The sequence below is a fragment of the Solea solea genome, chromosome 7, assembly GCF_958295425.1.
Source record: "Solea solea chromosome 7, fSolSol10.1, whole genome shotgun sequence".
NCBI lineage: Eukaryota > Metazoa > Chordata > Actinopteri > Pleuronectiformes > Soleidae > Solea > Solea solea.
Genome location: NC_081140.1, coordinates 1,567,889 through 1,574,004, shown reverse-complemented (window position 1 = coordinate 1,574,004; position 6,116 = coordinate 1,567,889).

Here is a 6,116-nt window from a genome sequence, read left to right as displayed (position 1 = left end):
TATATATATATATATATAGTACTGTGTAAAAGGCACCAGCAGCTCTGTTGTTTGTTCTGTCTTAAAGCTGCTCTTATATATTAGCGAGCTGTCAACGAGTTGAACTCATGCAACATGTGTATGTAATGCTCAAGCATGTGTTGAATAAACCTGGCATAATAGATGTTTTTTACAGCAGATATTTCTTTAAATGAAATAGGACAAACACAGGATTTACCAATAACATTAATGAAGGTTCCACTCCAGTATTAACAGAGCTGTGTTATTGTTCAAGTGTAAGGGTAGATCATGCTAAATACTTGACACCTGGAGAGGATGGTGGGTTTTTTTTTCTGATTTTTTGAAACAACAAAAACTGCATACGTATTTTCTGGATATGTTCCGAAAAGTGAAATAGAAATAATTATCCTCTATTGTCGTTATTGCATTGCTAAAACAACAAATCTAATGGTGGCCTAAGACTTCTGCACAGTATTGTATGTATATACATATATATATATATATACAGTGGGGCAAAAAAGCCACCGATTGTGCAAGTTCTCCCACTTAAAATGATGACAGAGGTAATTGTCATCATAGGTACACTTCAACTGTGAGAGACAGAATGTGAAAAAAAAATCCTGGAAATCACATTGTAGGATTTTTAAAGAATTTATTTGTAAATTATGGTATTTGGTCACCTACAAACAAGCAAGATCTCTGGCTCTCACAGACCTGTAACGTCTTCTTTGAGAAGCTCTTCTGTCCTCCACTCGTTACCTGTATTAATGGCACCTGTTTGAACTTGTTATCTGTATAAAAGACACCTGTCCACAGCCTCAAACAGTCAGACTCCAAACTCCACCATGGCCAAGACCAAAGAGCTGTCGAAGGACACCAGGAACAAAATTGTAGACCTGCACCAGGCTAGGAAGAATGAATCTACACTAGGCAAGCAGCTTGGTGTGAATAAATCAACTGTGAAAATGGAAGACATACAAGACCATTGATAATCTCCCTCGATCTGGGGCTCCACGCAAGATCTCATCCCGTGGGGTCAAAATGATCATGAGAACGGTGAGCAAAAATCCCAGAACTACACGGGGGGACCTGGTGAATGACCTGCAGAGAGCTGGGACCAAAGTAAGAAAGGTTACCATCAGTAACACACTACGCCAACAGGGAATCAAATCCTGCAGTGCCAGACGTGTCCCCTTGCTTAAGCCAGTACATGTCCAGGCCCGTCTGAAGTTTGTCAGAGAGCATATGGATGATCCAGAAGAGGATTGGGAGAATGTCATGTGGTCAGATGAAACCAAAATAGAACTTTTTAGTAAAAACTCAACTCGTTGTGTTTGGAGGAAGAAGAATGCTGAGTTGCATCTCAAGAACACCATACCTACTGTGAAGCATGGGGGTGGAAACATCATGCTTTGGGGCTGTTTTTCTGCAATCCATCAGTCAGAGCATTGAAGATGAAACGTGGCTGGGTCTTCCAGCATGACAATGACCCCAAACACACCGCCCGGGCAACGAAGGAGTGGCTCCGTAAGAAGCATTTCAAAGTCCTGGAGTGGCCTAGCCATTCTCCAGACCATAACCCCATAGGAAATCTGTGGAGGGAGTTGAAAGTCTGTGTTGCCCGGCGACAGCCCCAAAACATCACTGCTCTAGAGGAGATCTGCATGGAGGAATTGGCCAAAATACCAGCTACAGTGTGTGCAAACCTGGTGAAGAACTACATTAAACGTTTGACCTCTGTCATTGCCAACAAAGGTTAGATTACAAATTATTGAGTTGAACTTTTGTTATTGACCAAATACTTATTTTCCACCATAATTTACAAATAAATTGTGATAAAATGTGATTTCCAGGATTTTTTTTTTCCACATTCTGTCTCACAGTTGAAGTGTACCAATGAAAATTACAGACCTGTCATAATTTTAAGTGTTAATGACAATGCGTACACTATGTCTGCGGAAAAGGAGTTTGTCCACGTCAACCTTGAGCAACTCTAACTTAATGAAGCATTTGTGTGTATTGCTTTAGTACTTGAATGCAAAGTGTGTGAATTTTGATACTTTACTGAATATTTAAGAGTTGGATAGTGCCCTGTTTATTGTGCAATGGTATACAGATACAGAGATTTGCACTAGTGAAAGGCCAAATTTAAAGTTAACATTTGTATGTCAATTGTGCCCTTCAAAGTTCAAATAAATACCAAATGCTCTAAAATACTGTACATAGGGTTTTTATTCTTCATTCAGGTATTATAAACATCTTTGACATATAGGATGTTAAAGAATGTAATAGCGTTATAGAACATAACAAATAATGTCAGTTACTTTGCTGAGTAACTAATTACTTTTACAATGTGGTAACTGAGTTGCCAACTCAATTACTTTTTCGGAGAAGTAATTATTCTCCACTATAACTAATTACTTTTTTAAAGTAAGATGCCCAACAATGAATGTAAGACACTTTAAGAAATTACCTTTGCTAAACATTTAAATTACATCGGATAAAAAATTGTATATCCTGTGTCAGGATATAAAATATAAAATCAGTGTCAACTACAGTTACCATTTCATCCTTGTTGCTTTAGCTTACACTGATAATTATATCACACACAACCAGTCTTGGTTAATTCTAATAGTACAATGTTGAAATATGTCTTATTTCATTGTCAAAGGAAGAGGACGTGTTATTCCTCTGAGGACAAAAAGCTAAGAAGAACCACGTTAAACACATTATCAACTATCAATAACTGTTGTATGATTTGCCGTGTTTAATGAATACAAAGATGATTATGAAAACGCCAGCAGCCAAACCAAAAAACAAGGAAGTGTGCGACTATTTCAAACGAGCATATAATGACATTTCATCACACTGCATGAACTGAGCTCCAGCTGATTCTGTGAAGTCCTGTGACTCAGTCGTGCTGCTGACGGTGTCGCCACTCTGTTGTTTAAAGAGTGTGGAGGTGATAACAGAGATTAAATTTGTGTCACTATGTACAGTGCTTAACAAATGTATTAGTAAAAAACCCAGAGAATATAAGTAAATCACTATAGTTTGACATCTTAATCAAGAAATAATAATAATTTGAAAGTTCATGGATAACAATAATAATCATTTTAATATTAAAAACATCATTCCAGTTAAAGAGCATCTACTATTTCTTCTCTGAAAGAGTGTGAATAGAAGACACGTCCAGGGCCGGTTCTAGGCAGTCAAAAATGTCATCAGAGAGATGAGAAGAGGGAAGCTGATCCTGTATCGTGTGTCTACCTTTTTCAGCCGCTACTGCAGATCATTATTTTGTCAACTTTTAATAAATTCATTTTGTGAGTATATTAAAATCATCTTTTTCTGTACCTTCTGAGGAGCAAATACTGAAACCCTTATAAGACAAAGCTGGCTGCTGTAGGAACTGTTAATTTACATTTAAGGTTGCATAATGTCATGTCTTCGCTGGAGACAGTCGCTGTATCACACCAAGGTATTGTAAAATGTATATGGTAAATAAATGATTTTCCCAGTGTAGTGGGGGGAAAAGGACTATTATTTCTTCCGTCTGTGTGTCTGTGTCAGGTATGTGTTCCGCAGTGCGGGTATTTGCCCACATCCATCCAGCAGAACAGAGTGAAGTACGTGGGACAACCAGGAACAAAGAACTGCTACCTGAAGATCTCTGGCCTGAGGCCGTCACAGTGGAAACTATGGGTTTTACCTCATCACCAGCCATCTGACGCAGGTTCCTGTTGGGTTAGGGTTAGGGTTAGGTTACTGTTCCCTGCACTGTTCACTTGCAATTTGCACACTTCACCTGCAATACACTATATTGTTTTGTTGTTATACTGTTTTGTTCATTCTATTTTTCTACTGTTATTTTCATTTCTTTTTTTCTACAAGTGCTTTTATTTTATTTATTTAAATTTCAATGTGTGCTGAGAGTCTCAGGAGGAAATTTTGTTATGCTTGCATAATAACAATAAAGAATCTTGAATCTTGATGTACTGCACTGGTGTACAGTCCTCACCCTCACCCTGGAGCAACACTGCTCCAAGGCCGACTCCTGAAGCATCTGTCTGAATAACACACGGTAAGTCAAAATCAGGGCGTTGCAGTAAGTGACCCCGACACATGCTCTCCTTCAGCTCCTGGAAGGCACGCTCACAGGCCTCAGTCTAACAGACCTTGTTAGGAGAGTTCTTCCATGTCAGGTCTGTCAACACTGCAGCCCTGTTAGAAAAGTCTGGTATGAAGTGTCGATACCACCCCACTAACCCCAGAAAAAAACGGACACCCTTCTTGGTGGTGGGGGGAGGACAGCGCCTGACGGCCTCCACCTTACTGACCTGGGGTTTGATGACCCCACCTCCTAGGACGTAGCCCAGATAACATACCTCAGACTTGCCCAGGTGACACTTGGAGGCATTGACCACCAGACCAGCCCGGCGGATGCAATGGAAGATGTCCCTCAAACGATTCAAATGTTGCTCCCAGGTGGTGCTGTAGATCACCACATCATCAATATAAGCAGCTGCATAATCCTCCACCCCCTCAACACCTGATCCATCAGGCGCTGAAAGGTTGCAGCCGCCCCGTGTAATCCAAACGGCATGACAGTGAAGTGGTATAATCCCGAAGGGGCTCTGAAAGCTGTTAATTCCTGCACCTCTGGTGCCAGCGGTACCTGCCAGTAGCACTTACACAGGTCCAGTGTGCTCAGGTACCTGGCCTTACCCAGCCTCTCCACCAGTTCATCCACCCAAGGCATCGGGTAGGGATCAAAGGCAGAGATGCCGTTCAGCTTGCTGAAATCCACACAGAAGTGGAGGCTTCCGTCCTTCTTTGGCACCAAGACGACTGGGCTACACCACTCACTGTGGGATGGGACGATAATGCCAGACTCCAGCATGGCATACACCTCCTGCTTGAGTGCGGGGATCAGCTTTGCTGGTACCCTGTAGCAGGTCTGGCGAATGTTGTGCTGTGTCAGGGAAGTACGGCCTGGTTCCTCCCGAAACAGACCCTTGGGGATGCACCACTGCAGCTCCCTCTGAGGACGTGGAGGAAGATGTCCCAGGTCCGGTTGCGAAGGTTCCCCCTCGCCGGTGGGGAAGTACTGCTCCTGCAGTTCCTCCTCCTCCAGGACGGTTCGTGCCCACAGTTGGTTTCCCGGTGCCTCCTCTCGTGGAACTCACCGCCTCAGTAGATTGATGTGGAAGACGTGCTGCGGCTTACGATGACCTGCCATGGAGATCTCATAGGTGACCAGCCCCATCTTATGCAAGACCTACAACGGACCCTGCCAATTTACCAGAAGGCTGCTGTCTGAAGAAGGCAACAGCAACATCACCTTCTGCCCTGGCTCCAAGGAACGACTCCGAGCACTGTGGTCATACCATGACTTCTGCTGCGCTTGGGCCTTAGTCATGTTGTCTCGCAGGACATAGCTCACAATGTTTGTCGGCTGGTACCGCTGGCTTCCTTCCCAGGCCTCCCGAAGTACATCCAGAGGTCCCCTCACTGACCGCCCAAAAAGCAGTTCAAAGGGGGAGTAGCCTGTCAAAGCCTGTGGGACCTCTCGGTAGGCGAACAAGAGGTATGGTAGCCACTGGTCCCAGTCCGAACCAGAGTCACTGACAAACTTGCAGAGCATGGACTTCAGTGTCTGGTTAAAGCGCTCCACCAAGCCGTCAGTCTGTGGGTGGTACAGTCTTGTTCTCATACCCCGAATACCTAGGAGCTTATATACCTGGTGTAGAAACTTGGAGCTGAAATTGGTGCCCTGATCAATTAATATTTCACTGGGTACTCCCACCCTGGAAAATAACTGAATGAGACAGTTGGCTATCTGCCTCGACTTGATGTTCCTTATGGGAAAGGCCTCGGAATATCTAGTTGCATAATCACAGATCACTAGGATATACTTGTGACCTGCTCTACTTTTCTCTAGGGGGCCCACGATATCCATAGTGATCCATGTGAAAGGCACGTCAACAATGGGGAGGTTCACTAGTGGGGCCCTGGTCCCCCTATTTGCCTGAGATGTTACTTGACACTCAGGGCAAGACTTGGAGTAGTCAATGACATTTTGATAAAACCCTGGCCAGTGAAACCTGCTGGCT